The following is a 26,706-nucleotide window of genomic DNA, read 5'->3' as shown; positions in this document are numbered from 1 at the left end:
TTGATACAGTTTCACGAGGTAATGCCACAAGTAAATGTGGTCAGTGTTATGAAGGCGATAGATGATGCATGTACCAGTGACGGGGAAAACAGAGAATTTCCTTCAACACCTGGCTGCATAACTTCTGTTCTGTTACGGTTTAGAGCGATCAGAACCTCCCCCATCTTTTATGCCATGGACATTCACAGCTGTAGAACTGTATCATGATGAAAAAGACCAGCTGTATGATAAATCTTCATTTATGATCCAACTAGTTTCAAAGCGTTAGAGCTACATCTTCAGAGATACATATATGTTAAATAATTTATTTCAAACGGTAACCAGTAGGTGACCCAACATTCTTCGTCCACTTGTGACTACCAACCTCTTGACGGTTGAACATTTTTACCAGAAGTGGACAAAAAATGTTGGGTCATCTACTGGTTATCGTTTGAAATAAATTGTGAAATTGTATCCCCGAAGATGTGGCTTCAACGCCGCGAAACTAATTGGATCATAAATAAAGATATTTCATATAGTTAAAGCTATATTTTTTTCCATCGTGGTACTCTCCCAATTGGGAAGCAATGTACAATCATATTAGCAGTTGGAATTTACACCGCACGCAGTATCATGCAACACACATTTCGTCCCGATTGCAGCTGCAGTGCCTCTTGGTTTGGATTCCATGTGATACCGAAAGCATTGGAAAGTCATCCCGATCCATGAGCTCTCAAACGCCGTGCAACGTGCCCCGCGGCTCAGCCAAACCGACCTTTTCCCATTCTTTGCTCTCCCAGGGACGGGCTACCTGACCCCCACGCTAATATCTATCCTCGGACATGTATGTGAAGCTGAGTTCCACGTGTGGCTCGTTATCATCTGCATCTCACAGCTGAGATGATTGTGGATGGTGTGACTTCTCATTGCTCGTACTGTTGGCCAGCATCTCAGTGGCGAATTGCACCTCTGTAGCCTGTCTATCCGCTGTTGCAATTAACGGCAATCGACTGCGACTTACAGTCCGCTACAGTATTTGGCGATCCCTGTCACATACAAAGCATATGACTCTGCAGCTTGGAAGTACACCATTCTTAGAAAATGAATGAAAAATCTATGTAAAACTGAACCACAACAACAACAAAATGCGTTGTATTTCGTGACGAGAACTTCTGAAAAATGTAATCAGAATTGATTTGCATATTTTACTGCTCGCATATAAACTTAGTTGGTCATAATTCGCCGGAATGATTGCTTCCATCTGAAGATTTGCGTGTTTGATGCCCAAACGTTGCGGCTACATGCCGCGTGTGGCGCTAGTGTATCCATGCGGGCTTGTGGGCTGTCTGCTCTGAGCCACATCATCACCAAGCTGAATAATGGGCATAGTGACCCATATACATTCAGTGCTTGTACGGAAACACAAGCACCGAATGTGCTTCAGCATCTGACGGCCGGCATCCCACCCAGTGCATTCCTATGAGTTTTTGACACTCAGTGTATAACAACATTTTCATCTTCCGAGAAGACACAGGAAAATAATTAATCGTATGAGGTTGGCAGACCCATGTTTCCCTGCGCATCTCTCTAGGATCGAAATGATAAACTCTTAACATCTAGTGAACATCTGGAAGACGACGTAGGTTATTAGGATGCTCCAAATATGCTCCGCATCAAAATAAACTGTGCGAAAATATCGCAGAAATGCGGATTTCGTTGCCAATCAATATTACAACACTAACGAGTGACAGCATTCTCGAAATTAGCAGTTTAATAGCTCGTTACGTTCAAGAGGTGGACATGAATTTCTGATATAAAGTCGTGGCATTTGGAAATTTATATACACTGTCCAGTCATTTAATGTGGCCATCAGTCAAAAGCCTGAACAATCACCTTTTGCAGTGCCGACCGCTGCGAGGCGTATAGGAAGTCAGTGAGGTTCTCGAAGGTACCGGCAGGGTTGTAGAGCCACGCCAACTCCATGGCCGTGGCCAACTGCGATAGGTTCTCTGTTGAGGATCCAGGCGCGAACAGGCCGATCGAGGTTGTCCCTCAGATTATCGAAGGGTTTAAATCCGGGGAGCACGGTTAACTCATTTTGGTACTCTTCGAAACACACACATATACTACGAGCTTTGTGCACGTTCCATTGTCCTGCTGGTAAATGTAGTCCCCAAGCATAACTACATACCTTCGTTGATCCATTGAGCCTTCCAGAATGACGAGATCACCCAGCGACTGCCACGAAAACATTCCCCAGACCATAAGGCTCCCTCCTCCGGCCTGGACCCTTCCGACGAATGTTGCAGGGTGTTTGCTTTCAGAACAGAAGTTTCACGGCAAATACGCCAACGGTCATCTGTCCGATGGAGTACAAAATATCCTTCTTCTGTAAAGGCTATCTGTCGTTACTCAGCTGACGTCCAGTTGCGTTCGTCGCAGTCAACATGGGTGCATAAACCGGACGCCTGCTGCAGAGGCCCATATACAGCAACGTTCGCCAAATAATCGTTGAGGAGACACTGTTGGTAGCCCCTTGATACATCCAACCGGTTAGTTGCTCAACAGTTGTACGTCTATCGTCCCATACACATCTCCACAGCCGTCGTTCACCCTTGTCATCTACGGTCCGTGGTGCACCACAAGTAGTCTCGGCACCGTTTTGGACAGCGTCATTTTATCATGCATCGGTATACTTTAATCACGGCGGTACAAGAGCAGTCTGCGAACTTTGCTGTTTTGTAAATGCTTCCACCCTTCGCCCGAAAGCCAATGGTGACGCTCATTTGGACATCAGATAAATCGTTCCGTTTCCGTATTACGACAGCAACTGCACTGTTTAGCGTACCTCCCCCCTTCCCCCCAACGCACTTTATGTACCCTACACTGCTAGTGCTGCCGACTGTGAGTCGTTATTGCACGCTAAAATCGAACACAAGCTGTAGTCACGTTCACGTGACTGGGTCAATGTGTAAAATAATAATAATAATTAATAAGCGACTGTAATGGTTCTATTGTTTCCAGGAAAAAATTAACGAAATACTTTCCGTGGCGGGTAAAATGATACAGAGTAATGGAGACGAGAAAAATATTCGCCCCTTTTGGGCATTGTCAACATCTATTCATACAAAAATATATTAGGTGTGTCCTCAATATAGCATGGTATTAGCCCCGGCCACAGACCAAATGCTCCATGTGCTAGTATTCTGTGTTAACGTGGCTTTTTGCTTTGTGCGTAAATCCACAGCGCGGCGAGCTGCCTGTGGGCGGAAACGTGAGACAGCCTTATGCGGTGAGTGATAAGGCGTGTTGCCGGGCGGGCTGCTGGGAGCAGGCCAGGTGTTATCTCAACTGCAGCTAGAGATACGGCGGTGCGTTATCGCAGCACACCGTTGTTCGTGGTGCACAGGTGACTTACTGCTTACTCGTTGCTCTTTGTGGGCGCCCGCTCGCTCTGGTGAAATAAGTTTGGCGTCACCGCCCAGCGCTGGGGGCATTTTTAACGCGCGGGTCGCGGGTATTTCTGGGACTGTGGAAGCCGGACGTTCGCAGACAATGAGCAGCGGTGATGAACCTGCGTTATACATGTGCCCCCTCACTTCCTCCCACCATCACAGAAAAGGAGCAGGTAAGGCGATTCATGGGTTGTGAAACAAAGAGCCCTGGTCCCTTTCTAGTATCTAAATCTGACAAGAAACTGAACAATGTGTACCGAAAGTATAATGCGTAAATATTTCTTTCGCCATCAGCAATTTGTTTTCCATATCCATCTCTCAAACTGTATTCCGAAGAATGTTTTCAGTTTCTAATCGTCCTATTACGCCCCCGCCCCCCCCCCCCCGTCCTCCCTCCCTCCGCACCGCCAACACCGCCGACACCCGCCCTTGCTAGGTACCTTTCACATTCATTTCTGTTCCAGGCGCCCAGTTTCAGAATCTTCGTCTGTAATTTCATAAGGGCTGGATGTCCAAGTGTCGGAATCGGAAAAGAGGAAAATAGAAAAAAGAAAAGGTGAACAATCACTCACTGAATAAGACCGTCTAGATTTCCCAATAAACCGAAGTTGTTATATGTAGCTGCTTCAGATAAGGCGTATGATGCAACTACACGGTCCAAGCACGTTGATGTGACCATTGCCTATGTTCGACGCCAACGTGCAACAACCAGTCAAAAAAATGATTCTGAGCACTGTGGGACTTAACATCTGAGGTCATCAGTCCCCTAGAACTTAGAACTGCTTAAACCTAACTAACCTAAGGACAGCTCACACACCCATACCCGAGGCAGGATTCGAACCTGCGACCGTAGTAGTCGCGCGGTTCCGGACTGAAGCGCCTAGAACCACTCGGTCACACGGCCGGCTAACAACCAGTCAGACGGCAGGTAGCAGTACTGGTAGTGGGTGGTATATATACCCTCAGTACAGTCATTGTCGTAATGCGGAAACGGAGCTATTTATCTGACGTCCAGAGGGGTATGATAATTGGCTTTCGGTCCAAGGGTGGAAGCATTTCCGAAACGTATACGCTTTTAACTGTTTACTTGGCGCCGTGTTAAAGTATTCTTTGCAGGGAAAAACGAGGCGATCCAAAACTGGCGCCTAGGAAACTGCCGGCCGGTGTGGCCGAGCGGTTCTAGGCGCTTTAGTCTGGAACCGCGCGACCGCTACGGTCGCAGGTTCGAATCCTGCCTCGGGCATGGATGTGTGTGATGTCCTTAGGTTAGTTAGGTTTAAGTAGTTCTAAGTTCTAGGGGACTGATGACCATAGATGTTAAGTCCCATAGTGCTCAGAGCCATTTGAACCATTTTGAACCACCTGTCAAAAGCCTACATAACCATCCTTTGCAGCGAGACAATGAGAGTATGGAAGACAGCGACAAGATGTGGAGCTATGCTGACCCCAGTGCCGTGGCTAATTGCGCCAGGTTTCTCGGTTGAGGATTCATGGCGCGAATAACCCGATCGAGGTAGTCCCACAGATTTTCCACTGTGTTTAAATTCGAGGAGTTTGGTAGCTAGGCGAGTACGGTAAACTCACCCTGATGCTCTTCGAACCACGTGCGTACACTGCAAGTGGTGTGACACATTGCATCGTCCTACTGGTGCAGCCACCGTGCCAAGAGCACTATGAGACTCAACATCTGAGGTTATCAGTCCCCTAGAACTTAGAACTACTTAAACCAAACTAACCTAAGGACATCACACACACCCATGCCCGAGACAGGATTCGAACCTGCGACCGTAGCGGTCGCGCGGTTCCAGACAGAAGCGCCTAGAACCGCTCTGCCACACCGGCCGGCTAGACAGGTGGGCACATTAATGTGACTGTGTACTATAGTTGTAAAAATTCAGTCATGCTCGCATTTTCGACGTGAGTGGAGCGCTGGGTAATCACACGTAGACCTCAACTTCATCCAGTTCGCAGGGGAAATCCTTGGTCGCCAGGTCACACAGCAAACTTATCAGCGTTGAATATATAACGCAAAATGTAGCTCCAAGACTTTGCCGACGACTCGTAGTTCAACTACAGACTCGAGCGCTATGTTGTTAACTGCACAATAAAATAAACGGTGTTTACATGATAGTAGTCTACACAAGTTAGAGCTGCGTCTCTACTGCTACTAGAAATAACAGTAGTAATAGTAGTAGTAATAGTAGTAGCAGTAGCAGCTTAGGGCTCTATTAGCGATCGTTTATTGGTTAGCCGATGACTAGTCATGAATGCATGGCGGAATATACTCTTCATCTATGAATCAGGCTGCTCTTTGTGTGGCCTTATCACTTGAGCGATAAGCAGCATTTGGAATTTGACGTACATGGACATGATGTTCAATTTGTCATATCAGTTAATAATGCAGTGGAGTTTTGGACAGGAAGTAATCATTGAAGGTCTTGATGTCTGCCAGACGTCCAGCTGCTTAATTACCGTTTCGAAAGCAAATATAGTCTGTTGCTACAGTCTCGACAAAATGATGTCTAGCTACTTTCGCTTCCTGTGACATCTACATCATACTCCGAAAGCTACCTAACTGTGTGTGGCTGAGAGTACTTCTGGTACCCCTAACTGACCTTCCCTTCTTCCCTTCTCTCTTCCACTGGCGAATGGCGCGCGAGGGTAATTCCTCCTATTTTCCCGTCATGTTCATTCCGCCAGATGTATGTGAGAGGAAGTAATGCGTTGTCCGACTATTCCAGGAATGTGCTCTCTCGAAATTTCAATAGTAAACTTCTCTCTGATACATAACGCCCCTCTTGTAATGCCAGCCAATGAAGTTCGTTGAACATCCCTGTAAAGTTATCGCTCCGACTACACGATCCTGTGACCTGAATCAGTTTGGTTGGAGATAAAAGAAAAAGGAAGGAAACGATTGGCCATACAGTTAGGTGCTGACGATCGTGATGTACATTCCATACGCGTTTCCGTGCTGAAAGTGAATGAAAGCGTCATTGCTGGCACTGCACATTTGTCGTGGGCGGTGGTGAATATCACCCGAAGCAGCACGCCCATCATCTGGGATCAGTTGCTGCTGAAATCCCACAGCTGGCGAACCTCGCTGCTGATGCCGTTTCGTTGCTGTTCTTTCGCAGCACTTCTCTTGTTTCTTCGCGAAACCGGCCGCTAGTGAGTCATGACCTGTTCTTACGACGGTCCGGTTGGAAGTTTGCTGTAATCCCAGGCGTCGCCTGCGATCTCTCGCTCCGTGACCTGCTTTGCCAGCACTGAATGCATTGAAAAGAAAGGGTTAGAGGCGGATATAATTTTCCTGCTTGTGGCAGCTCTGCATGTGACTCGATGACCAAGATCGCTCGCCTACGATGATGTAATGGCTTTCAACCAATAGCTGACTCGCTCCCATATTAGGAATGCAAGAAAAGGGCAGCCAGTAACTATCACATTGGGCAGCATTATCGTGGGGCACTCGGTGCAGACAACTCCGACGTGTTTTGCCAAGTGTGGGCGGAAGGTGGAAAGAGATTAGGTATGCTGTAAACGATAATTAGAGTTAAACATAAGTTTTTTTTCTGAGAAAATAAAAAGTGGAGTATTCTCGGACGAAATACACGGACCTCGTTCGAGAGAAACAACTTTGTTTTCGTAACATCAATCCACTCTCGAGCCCTGAGCTGTAGATTCACAAATTATTACGCAGATTTCCCTGCGATTATTTTTTTTATTGGGCAGTTACACATCAGCTAGGATGTATAGCCACCAGAATGTGGTGTAAATCAAGCTTGGTCTAATCTACAACCAGCGCTTGTCTACTTCGTGGTGTGCGCAGGATTACGCTCAGCCACAGTTGTACGGTCGATCAATAACAAAATTAGAGGAAGAAAGAGTACCCGCTCCCAGCAGTCGATAACTGCCGAACGGCTGTTTCTTGCGTTATTCATAATTACAGCCAGCTTTAGCAGACGAAATAGATTGCCTTAAATATACGTTCCGTTTCCCTGGAATAAACATCGCCTTCTCTCTCCTTCAAAGGTATTTCATTCAACGAGAACGGAGTCGTAGCAATGAGCTGACCTAAGTGTTTCATACAAGAAAAAATAAGGAGGTGCATTTTACTGTTGCTCAGCAGAAAGAATTTCTAATCTTGGTTGCTGTTCGTGCGAATAGAGAATACTTCAGTCTTTTAACGCACGTAATAGTAAAGAAATTTAAGCGAGTATATTGCGTAGTTCTTTTGTTTGTATTATATTTCACTTCTATGAAATCAAAGTAGATAAAATGTCTCCGTTCCGATTGAGATAAATGTTTCTCGCATCAGGCTGATCCGATATTTAGTGAATAGACTTACCCCGTGATCCCAGAAAGTTTCGAGACAAAATAATAAAAAAACAGAGAAAAACAAATGATAGTTTTAACGCTTCAGCTGCTCTAAATAGTCTCCTCCCCCACTTCCAACCCCGCTTGTGTACAACGCACGAAACGTTCATAAAACCATATGAAACGGACCTTTGGGATGTTGTTCAGCTCATGCGCAACATCAACTAGAATCACGGTTATTCTGTCAAAGCGTTGACTCTTCATGTGGATTTCTAAATTAGTCATTTTGTAGTATGTTAGTATTGATAAAACCAAGTCGCACCACTCGTGTGACGTTTTTCCCAAAAAAGAATTGTCCTCGTTTTGCATTTCAATTACGACGCACTATTGGCGTTCAGGCGCCGTTGTATTTGTTCGGGAGTCAAAGTGGGCGGTACAAACTTTGCACACACTTTTCTATTCTTCAAAACATTCTGGAGAATGTCGTGAACACTTGATTTACGGATGTCGCTCCACTGCGGTTTGTGACACAACGTTGACACTGCAGCCACTGCTTGCTCACAACTGAACTGAGTCGTCCAATGCACATTCACAGTTGTTTGTTCAAGCTGCCGCCGTAGTTCCTGCATAGCATCGCATACACGCCAAGAATAGTATCGGTCTCGGAATGTTTTGGACGGACGGCCTGTAATGAAACAGCTGACCTAGTGCTACGTCAGATCGAACGCCCCAAGAGAACAGTCTTGTGTTTGCTGTGTCCTTGACAGGAAAGCAACGTATATTAAGCAGTTTTTTTGTAGAAAGCAGCCACAGTTGTGAAGTTCAGTTTTTATTTGATGACCGGTTTCAGGTATCAGAACCCATTCTCAAATAATTCCAACAGAAAAAAGTAATGTATTCCTTGACAGCTCGCAAACCACGTTAATATTGTACATACTTGTGTCTAAGTCACGCTTTTCAGTGACCATTGACAGGAAAAACGTACAACTTCTGCCTCGGAAGTTTGGCTGCTTTGTACTGGTAGATATGGTGTCTGTTTTTTCAAACTTTTCCGAAAAAGCAGACTTCATTGGTTTTAATTCTGTAGCTTCATATGAATATGAATCGAAGGAAAGACAGACAACGGCTGCTAGTGGACGTTGAAGTAAATCAGTGGGGAAAGTTGAAAATTTGTGCGAGACGGGGACTCGAACCCGGATTTACCGCTTCTCATGAGCGGTTGCCTTACCTGCTTCGGCCATCTGAACACGGTCGCTGACCGACGCAAATTTCTAACTTATCCTCATACTACTGATGTAGTGTCCCTGACCATTTAAACATCTACACTCGAAGCATTCGCTGATTCCCGTATGAGTTCGATGATATGTGTGCGTCTGTACAGCAGGGGCTGTTGGGGCCGCCTAGTCCTCTTTATATGGCGTCTGTTCTTTCGGACAAGTCTGAAGCTTGATGGACGGGGACAAATTGGAAATTTGCGTCGGTCAGGGATCGTGTCCGCATGGTCGAAGCGTTTAAGGCAATCGCTCATGAAAAGCTGTAAATCTGGGTTCCAGTCCTGGTCGGGCACAAATTTTTGGCTTTTGATTTATTTCAGTGCCCACTAGTAGCCGTTGTCTGCTTTTCCTTCGATTCATAGTCTTGTGTTTGATGGAGTGCTTTTGACGGAAAGCCGAGCCGAGCGAGGTGGTGGTATGGTTGCGACACTGGACTCATATTGGAGATGACAACGGTTCAAATCCCCGTTCGGTTACCCAGATTTAGGTTTCCTGTGATTTGTCTGAACTACTTAAGGCGAAAACCGAGATGGTTCCTTCGAAAGGGCACTGTCTGTATCATTTCCTATCCTTCCCCAAACGTAGGTTTCGCTTCGTCTCTTTGACCTCATCGTCGACAGGACTTTAAATTCCAATTCTCGCTGATGGGACAGAGCACGCTGCATCACTTTTTGGGTAATTGAGGACCTAATCCCGGTGTTTTAGTAAACGTGGCTATCAAAACTGTGGTGTGATTTTCCGAGCAATGTAATTCAAATAGCCAAACTAGCATAAAGCGTTACTTGTCCAGCTGATCTAATGCTTTGTCTCTAATGGTCTCGTCGTAGATGGGAACATGAACTCTGCACGCCCTCATAATGGTAATTTCAGTATATCTTTCAATACTTGGCGCACTGTAGAGCAAAATGGTTCAAATGGCTCTGAGCACTACGTGACTTAACATCTATGGTCATCAGTCCCCTAGAACTTAGAACTACTTAAACCTAACCTAAGGACATCACACACATCCATGCCCGAGGCAGGATTCGAACCTGCGACCGTAGCGGTCGCGCGGTTCCAGACTGAAGCGCCTAGAACCGCTCGGTCAGAACGGCCGGCGACACTGTAGACCAAAGCAGCTTTATTGGTTAGTTTCCCATTGGAAACGCAGTAGAAACTTTAATATAAAGCACTTTTCGAAAATAAAAATGGCTGTAGCTGATCGGTGAATGCTTCCACTAGGAATTAAGCATGATCATGCTTTAGGCAAGAACATAGACTTATCGAGAAAAAGTATCAACTACAGTCCAGCGTTGTTATTAGAACGCAATCGTTATCTCTTTTGCTGGGATTAATAGTCAGTTGATAGTTGTGTTATTTAAACAGCAAAGGGAGTGGTGATCGGGACAGGACGGGAGGGTCTCCGTAACAGTTTACGTAATCGGAGAGACATGAAGCCGCCGACAAGAATGAAAAGTACCCTTCGCCAATATTTCATGGTGGACTGACCCGCCAATGGTGTCCGCAGAGTAGTCTTCCGTTCCTTTCCGCGCCCTTTGTCAAAGATAATGTAGACGCTTCGCCGCCACACCATCTGTGGTAAGTTACTGTACATTTAACTTTCAGATTAGAGTTCTATAAAGTCACCAGGACATACAGTCTCCTGTTTTCATTCGTAAGGCGAGCGGGAAGAAAATGCAAGTTGGAAGAAGCGGCGAGTTGGAAGAAGAGGGGGGAGAGAGAGAGAGAACTGTAACCTGGAAATCTCAGGGAAATCTTTCGATGAAGCGTAGTCCCCACCGCACGCATTGTTAACACTATTTGATTACTGTATTAGCGTACTTATGGTTCTTCGGTATAGCATTACATTATCTCATTTATTATATATTTTGTTGGGTTTTTCAGTTTAGATTTATCAGAAGCTGATTAAGGAAATCTCTCAAAGTTAGTAGATATTGTGGAAAACTTGAATCGGAATGGGCATCTCCTTCGCCCGTAAATTCTGTCCTCAGAGCCAAAGCCTAATGCTATAACCTTGGTAACCGATTTTTAAATGCAGCCCAGTTATTCTTCTCATTCTATTGTTTTCCCAGTGTTTGGCGCGTCGAAAATGGTAGTTCTGAAATCGACTAATCTCGCTTCCAGGAGCATACGTAGTAGTAGTAATCCACATAGCAGCTGTATGCTCCAGCGCCTTGACAAACACAGTGATTGAACAGATACGCATATTTCGAACAACTTCTCGCCAAATGGGTCAGGTACAAACATTTCTCATTTTCTCCTTCACATTTGTGCTCAAATTTGCAGAAAGTTTTACAGCAATCTTTACGAAACGTCGTATGGCTACACTCGTCTTTAAGACTTAGAGGAATTACATATTTCCGGGAAGTACATAGTTCAATTCAAACAAAAATCATAGTTGCTTCTATATCTTGATAATTAAAAATTACAGGTATCTCTTATCAAAAAATTTAAAGTGGACAACTTAATTGAGACACATACTTCCACTCAACCACCTATTTTTATCTTTTGATTGTGCAAGTGTCATAGCTGTTTGCCAACCGGAAAAAGTTAAAGTAGTATAATATAATGGGAGAAACAACTGCAAATGGTTCAAATGGCTCTGAGCACTATTGGACTTAACAACTGAGGTCATCAGTCCCCTAGAACTTAGAACTACTTAAGCCTAACTACCCTAAGGACATCACACACGTCCATGCCCGAAGCAGGATTCAAACCTGCGACCGTAGCGGTCGCGCGGTTCCAGACTGAAGCACGTAGAACCGCTCGGCCACACTGGCCGGCGAAACAACTGCAACCATGACTGGAATGCATATATGCATATATGTGTATGGAATTGAATCCACAGATCAGGTCGTTTAGAGTGAAAAGCACGATAGGAGCAGAGTGACACTAAGATGTGGCACCCCCTTGAGGAGCTCCAGACAAAGTAAGGCCTCGAACTTTGTCCGCTAGAGGCGACGGTTGCTCAATACGCAGAGACGTTGCACGAAGGCCGCCTACCACAAAGGCAGAATTTACTGGCAGCAGCTCCTACTTGTTTCGCACCAGATAATCTTCGAAGGAACGGAAACGAGAATGCCCGCGTCTCCTCTTCGGCTTCAGTCAAGGGTACTTCTCGCCTTTCCTGCATAATTCGACAAGGTGGAATGTGGATATGACTTGGGGAGGGGAAGTGGGAGGGGGCGCCTACTCGAAATAACGAGCATGAAACAATGGAAACTCCAGATGCATTGTCAACATGAACGTTGAGTATGAGTTGTAGCCTATTTCCTACATTCATCTAAGCGCGAATTGATGGGGTGGCTGTTTTCATAATATTTACGTCTTCTGATTTGCTGAAGTGCTATTATTCAAGGGCGCCTATGCCCGTCGGCAAGGGGGGGGGGGGGCACCCCTCCAGCTCTCAGGGAAAGGGGAAAATATAGTGTAGTCACGTCTTTTTCTTTGAAGAACTGTTTTAGAAGTCAGTATTACGCAGGTTTTTAACGGGGTCGCACCTGGAACTTTTTTATGACTACTTACGAATCGCTATCACTCTTCTAAAGTATTAAAAATACTCCACAACCCCAGGTCTAGCCCCTTCCCCACTACAAACTATCTTATGGGCGTTCTTGTCGTTGTCAATTGTTCACAATTGACGGAACACTTGCGTGTAGTCTTTAAATAACAGTTGAAGGTTATACAGAACGTATCGTAATTAACAGCGAATCCAACATTGGTGACAATATACGCCAGCGGAAGCAGAAACACCCCACAAAACGCAGGTCCGCAAACGATCCGTGTTTACGGGTAGCTGGTGACTTCAGTATGAAATATTGTCCTACTTGTACAAATTATTTGAAACGTAAACTTTTTATTACGTCTCACCTTACAATAAATAAGGGAGCTAAGAAAGTAGATAACACGCTACGAAACTGACCCATATAAATTCATAGAATATTACTCAAAGTCTAGCCTGAACATCGGGAAGTGCTGTTTTGTCTTTGATTACATAAATCCTTTGTTTTTGCTGTTACAAGGACCTACTGACGTATTGTTCCTTTCTTTTAACGAAGTTACGCTGCTGTTTAACAATCAAACTGAGTCAGTTTTAGCATTCAACGTAGCCAGCGAAAAGTGAATGAAAACCGGAAGCCGGACAGACATTATTACGTGTCCAGTGGTCGCTACGAAGCGGAAAGTGCATGTCATCCATAAAGTTTCTAAAGATATCTAGACCGCTCACTGGCGCTGGTGTAGCGTTCCCAAATTGTTGCCGCCATGTGCATGGCGGTGCTGATTTTGCATTTAGTGAATTATGTGAGAAGTGTATGATAAAACGCATATACTGACATAAAAGATACAATAAACGATCGTGTTGACTTTGTATCCCTGTTATAAACAAGTGTGAAAATGAAATGTCTAGTTTAGTTGTTTTGGAAATTACAGTTATTCAATTCCAAGCTGACTAATGGAAAAATATGATAAAATTGTGGAAAGGAAGCTAGATAAATTTGTGCAAGACGAAAATAAAGACAAAAAGAAAAGCGCAAAGTAAAGACGCCGAGGATGTGTCAGGAAATGTTGAACAAGAACCGAGAGTGATAAACTTGGTGACTGAAAAAATAACGTCACTGTCTGCTACTTCGTAAGTTTCATGCAACTATCTTGAATCGATGACTTGTCGCATATTCGTTCTTACTTGTCAGAAACGAATAGCAGCGCCACACGGCCAGTTTACGAAGTGTAAAGGCTGCTGGGTTTGCACGCCATGTCCACTTCCTGAAATTCAACCGGCGTCTGTGTATACCTGTCGCAGTAAGACAGTTTATTTGTACAGCGACGTGAATAATTAAACTCGGCTGCGATTCAGCCTGCTTCGTGTCTTTTTCATTGTATCCGTTGCCATGAGTTCAGCGACCCGATTTTTGTAGCGTAAGTAAACAAGTTAAGGCCTTACCAGGAAAGAAAAGGTACTAGCTACTCTAAATTTTTAGACCAACGCTCTTTTCAAAGCGGCGGCAAATAGTTATCCGTATTCAGTGACGTAACTAAGTTACGATACTCACAGCGCATATTCTGCCTTCGTTTTCGTGGTTGGCGCAGTCTTTCGAGAGGCGAAAATGAAGGAGGAAGGGCAACAGAAAAGAGGAAGAGGGACGGCGAAGTACGGAGGAAGGAAGTGCTAGAAAAAGAAAAGAATGGATTGGAGAGCTCTCAAATGGGAATGGGCTGAGATGTGTGAAAGGAATGCATGAGGACATCCTTATAGACAGATCTTTCGCTTGTATGGAAGCTACTCTCGTTTTACGTTTTTTATGGTGTTGCATCTATCGGCAGTGAAACAATGGAAACGGAATAACCGTATATTGCAAGCAGTGTGGCAATGGGCTGCTGCTGTTTTATGTTTTCAGTTTTATTAACCAAAAAATAATTATTGTAATGTGTACCATTTACGCCATTGTAAAGCACTGTTGATTTCAATAAGGCAATAAACAAGGCAAGCAGCGACGAGGATTTAATAAAGACAGGGAGAGAGGAGAGGGTAGGGGGATGGGGTGCACATGTCGGAAATTTGCCCTGGGCGCCATCTCGATACAGTGGCGGCTCGTGGCTGGGAATTTAGGTGAAGAGCTAGCAGGTAAGAAATACACCTATACAAGCATTTCTTAATAACTGGACTTATCTAACTCTTGTACACCAAATCAGTCCTTCGCTCCTTTGAGGCTGCAGACTTCTCCGTAATGTGTTCATAGAATTTTGAGTTTTTATTAACAGCGCTAGAAATTGTTTCTGAATTGAAATATTCGATAAAGAGGAAAGTGTGTCTTCTCAAATTACATTCCTCATGTATTTTTTATGCTTCAGGCAAGGAAAGCTTCTCTCCATAGATGTTGCGGTAGATCAGATGGATAGAATAAGGAAAGACAGTTTATAAGTATTTGTGAAAGTAGAATACTTTCTATTGGCATACAAAACAGTGAATTCGTTTCTTAAGCGTTGTTCCTTGGAGAATAAAGGCTAAAAAAAATTTTTTTGCGAGTTTTCAAGTTCATTAGAAGGAAAACGTGGGTGGTGGTCTTCAAATTTTGTGGTATCGGCAAGGCAAACAAAATGAAGGCAAACAAAAGTTTTTTTTTTTTTCTTTTCGCAACATGAAATCTCTCACCCATTTTCATCAAAACGCGATCCAAAATTTCGTAATACAAGGCTCGATACAACGTAAAACGGGTGTTTCTAATTAAAACGCACTGTATCATAAGCAGAATTCATGTTTAAAGCATATAGCTCTGAATGTACTACAGATGGAAGCGTGCTCCAGGCGCACTGCCGTTTGGTACTGGAAGTAGTCGGGAATAAAATTTCCATCTACTTCACCGCATGGTCCTCCACAGACAATCTCAAGCAAGTGACGTCATGGTTGCTACAGCAACCATACAGTTATGTCGGCCGTTTGCTCAGCCCATGAGGTTGAGCTGCGAGAAAGCGGAAAGGCTACTTCACTTCGGCCGGTCAGAATCGCGCGCTTGCTGCCACAAGAGAGTTCTGTGTACTACGAAACAGGGAAATACGTATGGAGTAAAAACCAGCATACGTGGTAAGGCAAATATTTTTTTTTTAAGTGCGACATGATAAAAATACTAAAGTGCCGCTTCACCTCCTATTCTTGGATATCCGCCCCTGGGTTAATGCTCATTGTACGCTGATTTACTTCCTTTCAAACTTTGTCTGCATGATTTGATGCACTTTACGGCCGAATAATATTGAAACAAAAACTATACTTCGACGATCAAATTGGAAACTGAGACAGACAAACGTGTTTTGTCAAATAAACTATGCTTTTGATTCGTCGGAAGCCGATATTTTAGTTTACTATAGGTGTCTAATTTTGGAAAACTTGATTGAAAAAATAATTTACAGTGCGGAACATTTCAAAGAGGGGTCGTGTCCGTGGGTGACACAGCGGCATTAATTACGTGTTTATACTTACACTTCGCGGGTGTATTAAGCACGGTGAATAAGTCTGTTCAGTTTGTACTAGCGAAATGGTCCCATGCGGATGAACATCAGTTACCGTTTAACCTGATAACTGTGGATAGCAGTATAATTGTTTAAGGTGCGTTTGTACCTGTGCAACTCTCCGTGTGCAGTAGATGCATGTGCCGTTTCACGAAGAGGAAAGATGGCGCATACAATGGTGCAAGGACGTGCATGCCTCTGATTTGTGCGCACAAACCACTCTGCGCAGGCACAGGAGTCTTCGCATCTCAGACGTGGAAACACTTCCAACAGCTGCGCACCTGTTCATAGTTCTGTTCCTTTGGTGTTTTATTTTAGTACACCTCACTGTTCAAAGACTGTTTATCTCAAGCATTCAAATGTTCCTTTGCGTTGGCAATTTGGGCGAGTTTTCCAATAAGAAACACAAGGGCTTTGAAGAAGTTTTGACGTTCATTTCCTTGTGGCTGGTTAGTTCCGCGATTATAAAGACGGAGTGAAACGAAATGACTGTCTTCAGTTCCTCAACTTGGAAACAACAGAGACAGACTTGAACAAAATAAAAATCCTTCGTTTTTGCTTCCGACGAAAAACAGGGGTTATTCCGGGGCCCTTCATGTGCCGAAACCGCCCTAGTTCCTTTACGATCGGCGGCTATAGAGTATGGGGAGACAGCAAAAGTCAGATGATGAGACGCTGTCAATAGTATCACCCGGAGCAGATACTGTCAAGAAGTTTGTTATTTAACCGAGCACGGCACAAGATCTGGTAACAAAAAGCTATATTTGAAACCACTATATCTCCTCCTGCCGCCCCACCACCTGGACTCGAAATCGGGAGTTAAGCGCAAGCTATAATGCTTCTGTTGGCTACCTCAAGTACGAATGAATGAGTCATGATACAGCTGGTAAGTCATTCGAAGAAAAAAGGTGGTACTGATCCCGAACGGGGCGGAAGTGCAAGTCGCAAACTAGACGAATTTTCTAGCAGCGCTTGCGCAGCGGGTGACGCGTACTGATTTACTGGCACGAGGTCGTGAGTCCGTGATTCACGAGCTTTGGGCGGCCCGGACTATTCGCTGAGCCTCACAAATTATACAGAAGACTATTGACGTCAGCCGAGGACATGTTACGTCACCGATGTGCGGCAGCGAATGCGCGGGCAACTTCCAGTGCCCGGGAAGCGCGATTTATTAAATAGGCAGCCGATGTCGATTTCCTTTATGCAGTCAAATTCTTAGGAACCTTCGTAGCTTGAATTCTCCAATTAAATATCAACCTCTATAGCAGCCTCACCTAGCAGATGGTGAACATAGTGTTGTCGCAAGAGGCCGATTTGTGGTAGCTAAATTCGAAAATCAAGTCTCAGCTTCGGCCGAATAATTAAGGTATTTGGTGGACATGATGATTGCAGTATGATATTAAAAAAAAGATGGTGGAACCTTCCTAGAACCTTGTTTATGACAGCGTATTCCAAATACCAGTTTTTTCCTGCCGAAGAAGATAGCACAGACATTAAGACAACGGATTCGTTCCCTTAAGGAGCAGAATAGGAAACATCGTCCGGCTATATTGACTGAAGTCAAGCATAACTAACACAACCCACTTCACATGAACGCCAAGCAGTTTTTCCACAGTGGCCCTCACAGTTAGCCGGCCAGTGTGGCCGAGTGGTTCTAGGCGCTTCAGTCTGGAACCGCGCGACCGCTACGGTCGCAGGTTCGAATCCTGCCTCGGGCATGGATGTATGTGATGTCCTTAGGTTAGTTAGGTTTAAGTAGTTCTAAGTTCTAGGGGACTGATGACCTCAGATGTTAACTCCCATAGTGCTCAGAGCCATTTCAACCTCACAGTTAATTTCTCAGCATTCTTACCGATTGTGCTCCATGTCTACTGTCTTAGTGTGACACAGAAAGAAGCCTCTCAGTGATGAACAAAAATATAAACTTCAGCCACAAACTGAAATCGTATTTGTTTGATACATTCTCCTACACCGTAGATATCTGAGCTACGGATTGCCATGGACGTTGTATTCATATTATGGGGGAGTGTGAATCTCAATTCCCTTATCGTTGTTTTGTTTTCTGTAGCTTCCCTTTTGTATTCTAGTAATTTATACCAGAATGATCGTCTGCCCAGTATCATTACTCATTTTTACACTTCGGGATTCTCGAACACGTGCAGCGTCTGAAGTGAGCCACTGTCAACTCTTAAAGGATTAAAACACTCTTCGCGTAGGTAATCAATGCAAAGAACGTCGAAGACGCCTCAAATTATATTACTAAAACACGAAGTAAACGGGTAGTGCTACGCTGACTCTTAAATACACACATTTTCAAAGGTGACAGGTGAAATGAAGTTGCAGATTTCTTCGGTCACTTTCATTCATTGCAGTGAAATAATCGGACTGTAAATGAAAAAGGAAAGAGGGAGGACTTTTTTTTTTTTTTTACGGAAATGAAATGGAAATGCTGCGTAACAGATGTTTATTTCATTGTTGAACGAGGGATGCAATTCAACAAACTTCAAACTGTCGCGTTATAGGCACTTGTTTTTCTAACGTCATGAGTCTTTTAGTGGCTTGACTGCCAGGAACGTAAATACCCAAGATCGACTGAAAATCTTTCTAGAAGTATCACAGCCTTTCCACATTAACTTATCTCCCGGTGATTCAGATAAGGCTGCGAGCATTTCTTATCTCTCTTGCTTGTGATCTCCACTCCCCTACATGTCCAGAGGAAATTCGCGTTAAGCCGAGGATTGCTTGCCACTTTCGTATCACACGAAAACTGTGCCAGTGAAACTGAATTTATTTCCTGTCAAAGTAGTCGTACATGTTAGCGTATTTTCTGATCTGATCATTTCCATCAAGAAGACTCAACGCCTTGAAATTCTTATGTATCCACTAAACCATGTGGTTCATATTCGTAATCAGTTTTAATTTTTGAATCCTCATTTTTTTTTTCCTTCCTGTGATCAACAAACTATATTTCTCATACCGTAGTTAACGCTGTGTGTAAAATCGATATGACAAGAATTTCCGCTGACGAAAGGAAACGAGGATTAAATTGTTATTGAAGAGTCTAGATAGATCGAGATGCTTAGATTTAATCATTAAAATGACTTCTCTGATTTCTTTAGACTGTTTAAGCTGTCCAGTATTGCAGCTACTTATTGTTTATAGTATGTTTAGGTATAGTTGCGTGTAACTTCCCAAACTAGTTATTACAAGATATCAACGTTACGTTATTAGGAGAAAAATCGTCTGTACAAAAAACTGTCCAAGCTTTACAGAAAATTGTAAGGTGACCGTATTGCGGTATCGTTCGTGGTCCCAAATATTTGCTGGAGAAAAATGCAAGGCAGTGGATGGACTACTTTGCCATTGTGGATATTAAATTTGCAGGCAGGTGGATACTCGTTGTTTAATGTGCCTGTGTAATGGTCGAAATGCATTACAGATGAATGAGTGAATGGTTCCCAAGATCTCGCAGTAGAGTTTTGTAGCCGGAGTTGAAAGTGGAACCCGTTTTTGTTAGCCTTCTGATACAAAGAACCAAATTTGCCGTAGTCTAATACAAGCTGAGTATGGCATCACTTGCTGCGGCTTTTTCTCCCGCCGCATCTTCAGGTCAATCCGAAAAACCCGACAAGTGTACAAGCGACTGGGGAATTCCCGTCTCGGTCACGGCATAGTAAGCATGAAACCTGAGCGTTTGCAGAGAACGCGCATTCTGCAAGGCTGTTCGAGCTGCTCAAAGGCACCTGCGGTCCAGCGTTGCCTCGGTGTCAGCGACCCCAGACGCTGTGGTCCGCTGCAGAGCCGCCACGTGTGACCGGACAGACTGCTTGGCGACTTAGGGCAGGTCGGCGGCTCTGGGGCTCAGACGGGGCTGCCTGCCAGCTGCAATGGCGGCCGCTACGGCACTCGCGTTACGGCGCTCTTCTGTCTGGCGCAGATTTGCACGTCATCTCTGACGTTCTCCTTCGCGCTGCTTACTACTAGTGACATCTAGTGTCACACTGGTGATACCACATCAGCCACTACGTGGCGCGGTTGTCTTTCCGTTAGTAAACTGTTCACAATTAGAACGTCTTCTGTTTGCCACATTGTCAGAATTTGTTCCGCCGTAAGAGTTCGCTGCGTATTAAGGCTGCTCGGCAGGAGTATTCATTTCTATCGTCGTCCCAACAGTGTGTGAATAACTGTGATACGAGCGACAGGATGTCTTGTGTGGTGGTCCAATCGTATTAATACATTGTATTGCTATATACGAGAGCTATTCGGAAAGGAAGGAACGATAGGTCGCGAAATGGAAACCACAGTGAAAATCAAAACTGTTTTATTTGCAACAGTTGGCTACAACTTCCAGCTACTTATCTCCATAGTCGCCGATCCGACTTACACGTTTGTCGTAGCGTTGTACCAACTTTCCAATACCCTCGTTCTAGAAGGCAGCCGCCAGTGCTTTCCGTCAATTCTCTACGCTGGCCTGGCCTACAGCTCGTTGTCCTATGCAAAATGTTGTATTCATAGCCAGCGGTTTACGTGAGCAGAGATGAACTTCAGAGGGAGACAATTACGGGTTGTATTGTGGGTAATCAAACATTTCCAATTGAAAACGATGCAGGAGCATCTTCATTGCCCCTGCAGAATGCGACTGAGAATTGTCTTGAAGAAGAAAACGCACGACAGTTATGGAATGGCTGCATAGCTTCAGGCGAAATTTCTCACCGGGGCCCTCGTACTTGGCGGGAGACACTATTGTTCTAGGTATCTTTATCTGCCCCCTGTGAGCTCAGAACTAAAAAGAACGACGTAATGTGATCGACAGGCGTACCAGAGACACTGCCGAACACACCTGTGTAAAACTTCATCGGATTTTCACCGTGGTTTCCATTTCACGACCGATCGTTCATTACTTTCAGAATAACCCTCGTAACAATGAAGGGGTGGGAGTGGGAACATTTAGCGAAAGGGCTTTTCTTAAATGATGTACTTTTCGGCAACCATTGGGTGTGGAAATGTAGATAAAATAGTCTTTTTCACTATATTTCCACTGACACCTTGACAAATTGATTATTGCAGCACACTACAGTTTCGCCTGGTGGTACTCTCTCTGCACAGAACTATTGCTCTCTTCCACAGTTCTGTTACGTAAGTTGGTTCATAAGAGTTCTGTATTAGTGTGTATGCCGGGAAAGCTGCTATTTCCTGGAAACCCTTCAGTATAAAGGGATAAGCCGTCTAAAGTCTTTGTTTTAATAGAATACATTTGTGTCTGTCTCAAGATGACTTTCAAACCTCCTCTTGCGTAGACCTACAGGTTAGCACAGTAAAGTGAGCAGTAAGATTTTTTTGTGTTCTATAGTTACGACAAAATTTTACAGGAAATTTCCATGCACACAAGCGTCGTTTCTTCTAAATATTTGCATAACCACGCTATCCGGTGTAGCGCAGCAGCTCGATATACCACGGACTCAACAAGTTGTTGGAAGACCCCTGCAGAAATATTGAGCCATGGTGCCTCTATAGCTGTCCATAATTGCGAAAGTTTTGCCGGTGCAGAATTTTGTGAACGAACTGACCTCTCGATTATGTCCCATAAATGTTCGATAGGATTGTCTAGAATATTCTTCTAATCAGTCACGAATAATTGTGGTCCAGTGACATTACGCATTGTCATCCACAAAAATTCCATCGTTGTTTGGTAACATGAAGTCCATGAATGGCTGAAAAGGATCTCGAAGTAGCCGAATATAATAATTTCCAGTCAATAATCGAGTCAGTTGGACCAGAGGACTCAGCACGTTCCATGTAAACACAGCCCACACCAATGTGGAGCCGCAATCGTCTTGAAAAGTGCTTTGTTGACAACTGGGTCTGTGGCTTCATGGGGTCTGCGCCACACTCGAAACCTACCATCAGCCCTTACTAACTGAAATCGGGACTCATCTGACCTGGCCACGGTTTTCCAGTCATCTAGGGTCCAACCGATAAGCTCATTAGCCCAGGAGAGGCGTTAGAGGCGATGTCGTGCTGTTAGCAAAGGCACTGGTGTCGGTAAACCGTTGCCGTATCTCATTAACTCCAAATTTCGCTACTCTCTCCTAAAGGATACATTCATCCCGCGCCCCATATTGGTTTCTGCGCTTATTTCGCGCAATGCAATGTCGCTTGCCTGTTAGCAGTGACAACTCTACGTAAACGCCGCTGCTCTCGGTCAGTAAGTGCAGGCCGTCGGATGCAGCGGTGTCCGTTGTGAGAAGTAATGACTGAAATGTGGTATCCTCGATACACTCTTGACACTGTGGATCTCGGAATATTGAATTCTCTATCGATTTCCGGAATGGAATGTCCCATGCGTCTATCTGCAACTACCATTTCGCTTTCAAGGTCTGTTAATTGCCGTCGTGCTTCCGTAATCACGTCGGAAACCTCCGCACTTGAATCACCTGAGTACAAATGACAGCTCCGCCAATGCACTGCCCTTTTCATACCCTGTGTATCCGATACAACTCATCTGTATAAGTGCATATCGCTACTCCATGACTTTTGGCACTTACAATATAGTCAACTCCAAATCGGAAATGCTGAGAGTGCGCGAAGTTATAAAGTTGTCTTGATGGGAAAAAAGTTGCAGTATCGGTTGCCACAGAACGTGGCAGTCTGAAGCAAGACAACACGTAGTTGGTGTTACCTCTTCAGCGCCAATATAAATGCCAAGAGTATAACAAGTTTTTTTTTTTCAGCTCAATGGCGTAGTGAAACGGTTCCATTAGCTGTCACGTATAGGAAAAGGACTACATCACATGTGTCGTGAAAGTGTTCACTCAAGAGGTGTTGTTTCAGTAGAAATTTATTGAAGAAATCACTAGGAAGTGCGCTAGACGTCTGTACTGCAATGCATCTATGCCGCGTGTAACATCTGAGAGAAGCAGGTGCGGTAAGAGGACTTGTTGCTTCTTGATGTGAATCCCGTCCTCTTTCTCGTTAAGCTTCTTGCATCAGCCCTGTTCGATGAAAGCGAGTGATTTGGTGCACTGGTCGAAGGACCGTACTCTTATTCGAGAAAAGCTAGTTTCAAATCAGGGTCACATAATTCAGATGTAGGTTTTCTATAGTTCCCATTAAAACGAACAGCTATACGATTATCTGTGAAAAGGCCACAGCCGATATACTGCCCATTTCTTGACGAATAAAATCCTATGCTCCACGCCTAATATTGTCATTATCAAAGAAACTTTAAATACTAAACCTTCTTCGTTTTCGTATCGATTTATGTAAAATGCTTTTGAATCCCTCAACAATTCATTGCTGCAAACGTTGCAGAAGTTTTCATAGTTACAAATCTTGCGTTGAATAATACATACACAGCGTGCTGAACTATCAGTCATTATCATCTTTCGTAGTAATTGCACCCGTATTCAAAAACTGGTCAAGAAGTGTGTAAGGGTGTTTGGTGCATGTAAGACGTAGCTTCTCGATAGAAGCATGTTATGTGGCATCCTGCTGCTGAAGAATGGTCCGTATCCAACTACAGGTGCCCCGTCATAGTCTGTAACATTGCTTGTGCTTATCATGTTGCGGTTATCTAATATAAGTGTGTGGCAAAATGATTACATGAACTCTTTAGCCAATATTGCGATTCGTTTTTGACTTCGAATGGTTGCTCGAGTTTTCCAAAACTATATGCGCGATCACGTGAAAACATGTCGCGCTTTCGGAAGAGACTTTACCTCATAATGCTTTTGCATATCCTAGGTAACACACATAATCGTACCTCTACTAGACGTTGTCCAGTAGACCATCTTCAGGTTATAGAAGACATTGCGATATGTGCTGACAAGCCAAAACATTAAGACCACCTTCTTAATAGCTTGTTTGTCCATCTTTGGATCGCAATATATAATTGAATCCGCGTATCAGGATCCGACAGTTTGTTGGCAGGTTTGTGGAGGTATATGGCTGCTCCCACTACCCTGCGTCCGTGGCGCGCTGCATGTTTAGAGCCGCCGTTCACCTAGATGACGGCGTTGGTGGAGCACCCGAAGAGCCAAAGCGTTTCCGTTGATTGACGATCGTATCCCGATAGTCCTGCGCCCACTGCAATTGCAATTGAAGATGTCGTTGGGTCAACATGTGAACACACAGGGGGCCTGCTACGGAGCTCCATGTTCAACAATGTACGATAATCGGTGTGATCCAAACACTTGTGCGTGCAAAAGCATTGTGCTCTTTCGGCATAGATGCCACTTTACAGAGCAAACGAGCCTCTGAAAACTCCGTTTTGTGGAAGTCGTGGAAGTCCAACCGTTTAGCGGTTAGTGGTAGTTTCACTATCCTCCTGCCTCTTTCCGTAGATGCCCACGAGAGTAGCACGTCAACATGCGACCAGCTTCCAATGTCCTCCTACCTCTTTCCGTAGATGCCCACGACAGTAGCACATGAACATTAGACCAGCTTCCGTGCCGCTTTTCAAAGCCACTTATCTCAGTGGATTTCCCCATTTTCTCATTTTCAGCCAGGATGATCCACCGTCCATTTTTCTCCGCTTACATACTTTTTGTTACCGCAACGCAACGCCAACAGGTGGCATCCAACGTCGTGGTGGGCAGTTGTCATATTTTGGCTTATCAGTGAACACCACCGAAGAGCTGAAACAAAGCTTTATTTTGCTGCGAATACTTTCGATTAATTTGTTATCTGGCAGACATTAAAGCTTAAAATGGAAAATACCATGTTACCATTATTGTATTTCGAGTATGTAGTTAATGCTATGTAAGCATGTGGGTCTGGTGTATAGTGCATCATCAAACATCCAAAACACGAGCAGCTGCGTTTTGGATGTTGTGTGATGTCATGCCTTACACCAGGGCCACATGCTTCCGCTGCATTCATTATGTATTTCACGATCTATACAATAATGGACACATAGTATGTACCATTTTAAGCCTTAAACTTTGTCAAATGACCAATTAATCCGACGGATTTGCAGCAAAATAGTTTTATAGCAGCTTTGTGGTGGTGCGTATGCAATGTCTTGAACACTAAGCTCTTTGTTAGTGACTTTCGCTGAAAACTGCTAATACCTAAGTAAGTACACGTGAATCTTTTACTTAACTGAATACATTACACTTTTCGTGTTTATTAAGATTCAGTGAATGCAGTTTCACCTAACTGTGAGCCATTACAAACAACAGAGCGTAGAAGTAGGAGCTTTGCTGATTACTTGTGTACATATCGACGTTCTTTGAGCTTTAGGCGAAGAGCATTACTTCAGAATGAGATTTTCACTCTGCAGCGGAGTGTGCGGTGATATGAAACTTCCTGGCAGATTAAAACTGTGTGCCGGACCGAGACTCGAACTCGGGACCTTTGCCTTTCGCGGGCAAGTGCTCTACCAACTGAGCTACCCAAGCACGACTCACGCCCCGTCCTCACAGCTTTACTTCTGCCAGTACCTTGTCTCCTACCTTCCAAACTTAACAGAAGCTCTCCTGCGAACCTTGCAGAAAGGTCCCGAGTTCGAGCCTCGGTCCGGCACACAGTTTTAATCTGCCAGGAAGTTTTAGCATTACTTCAGTCACGTTTTGTACATGGCGTTGAACGGTAGGTAGAAAGCGAAAAACTTTTCTCCAAGATCGTTCTGAAGGGCTGTCTTTCATTGCAATGGTACAGTGAAAGAATGAAGGTTAGTTTACGTGCAGCATCGAGGTGACTATAAACGGATCTCTAACTCTAGTCGATAAGGATGGGAGAAGGAAACAACAGTGGCATTACTGAAAGAAGCAGCCAAGCATTTACTTGGAGTGATTTAGGGAACCACGAAACAACTGTCGCGGAAGACTGGACAGGGACTGGAACCCCGTCCTCCCCCCGCACTCCACCCACATTCTGATCTGTTGTCATGCAAAAGGCCCAGGAAGCTTTTATGCAGTACAGTGGTGTCATGAAAAACTAACTGGGCAAGCAAATGCAAGATGTGGCTCTGAGTCACTGTAATGTGGAAATTGAAGGGGGAGAAAGGAAAGGAAAGGGAGGGGATTACGGCTATCAGCTGCATCGGGGCATTACATGGAATCAGCGGCGACGAGTGAAAATGTGTACCGGACCGGGATTCGAACTTACTGGGCAGGTGCGGTAACCGCTGCGCCGTCCAGGACGCAGCGTCGTCGAAACTGCACGGACTATCTCGGCACGCCTCACTGCCGATCCGCATTCCTTGTCCGGTTCATTTCCTCCCCATGTTCGCTCTCTGAGGTTCCCCCAAGAGGTCGGATGTATTGGAGGTGGATCCAGTTACACCAATTAATTATATGAACTAGTGGTGTCTGTTCTTTCGGACCTACGGGAATCTCAGAGAGCGAAAAGGGAGGAAATGGACAGAGACTGCGGATTGGTAATGTTGATTGGCCGTGAGGCACGCCGAGATAGTCCGCGCAGTTGCGATAACGCTGCACCCCGGATGGGGCAGTTGTTAACGCGCCTGCCTAGTAAGCAGGAGATCCCGGGTTCGAATCCCGGTCCGGTACACATTTTCATTCGTCGCCGCTGATTCCGCGTAAAGTCCCGATGCACCTGACAGCAGTTATCCCCTTCCCTTTCCTTTCTCCCCCTTTCCACCTTCAATTTACATATGACGTATAACAGCTGAGGATTCTGTGTGGTGTCTGTTATTTCGTATATCTCCGAAAGAACAG

General features: G+C 44.6%; 1 protein-coding gene across 2 annotated transcripts in view; it reads left to right on the top strand.

Moving 5' to 3' along the window:
* Window positions 1–26,706, top strand: part of LOC124787779 (inositol hexakisphosphate kinase 2-like) — a 98,835-nt gene that overhangs the window by 17,929 nt on the left and 54,200 nt on the right. Inside the window, exon 1 of one of the 2 annotated variants that reach the window (XM_047254677.1) lies at window positions 3,579–3,607. The exons of the other annotated variant lie outside the window; for it this stretch is intronic. The gene's annotated coding sequence lies outside the window, so the exon portion shown is untranslated. Of the gene's footprint in view, window positions 1–3,578; window positions 3,608–26,706 lie in introns of those variants that run through there. 2 annotated transcript variants of the gene reach the window in all.

Source organism: Schistocerca piceifrons, chromosome 3, assembly GCF_021461385.2.
Source record: "Schistocerca piceifrons isolate TAMUIC-IGC-003096 chromosome 3, iqSchPice1.1, whole genome shotgun sequence".
Classification (NCBI taxonomy): Eukaryota; Metazoa; Arthropoda; class Insecta; order Orthoptera; family Acrididae; genus Schistocerca; species Schistocerca piceifrons.
Note: the sequence above shows the minus strand (reverse complement) of the source record. Positions and strands in the feature narration are given on the sequence as shown.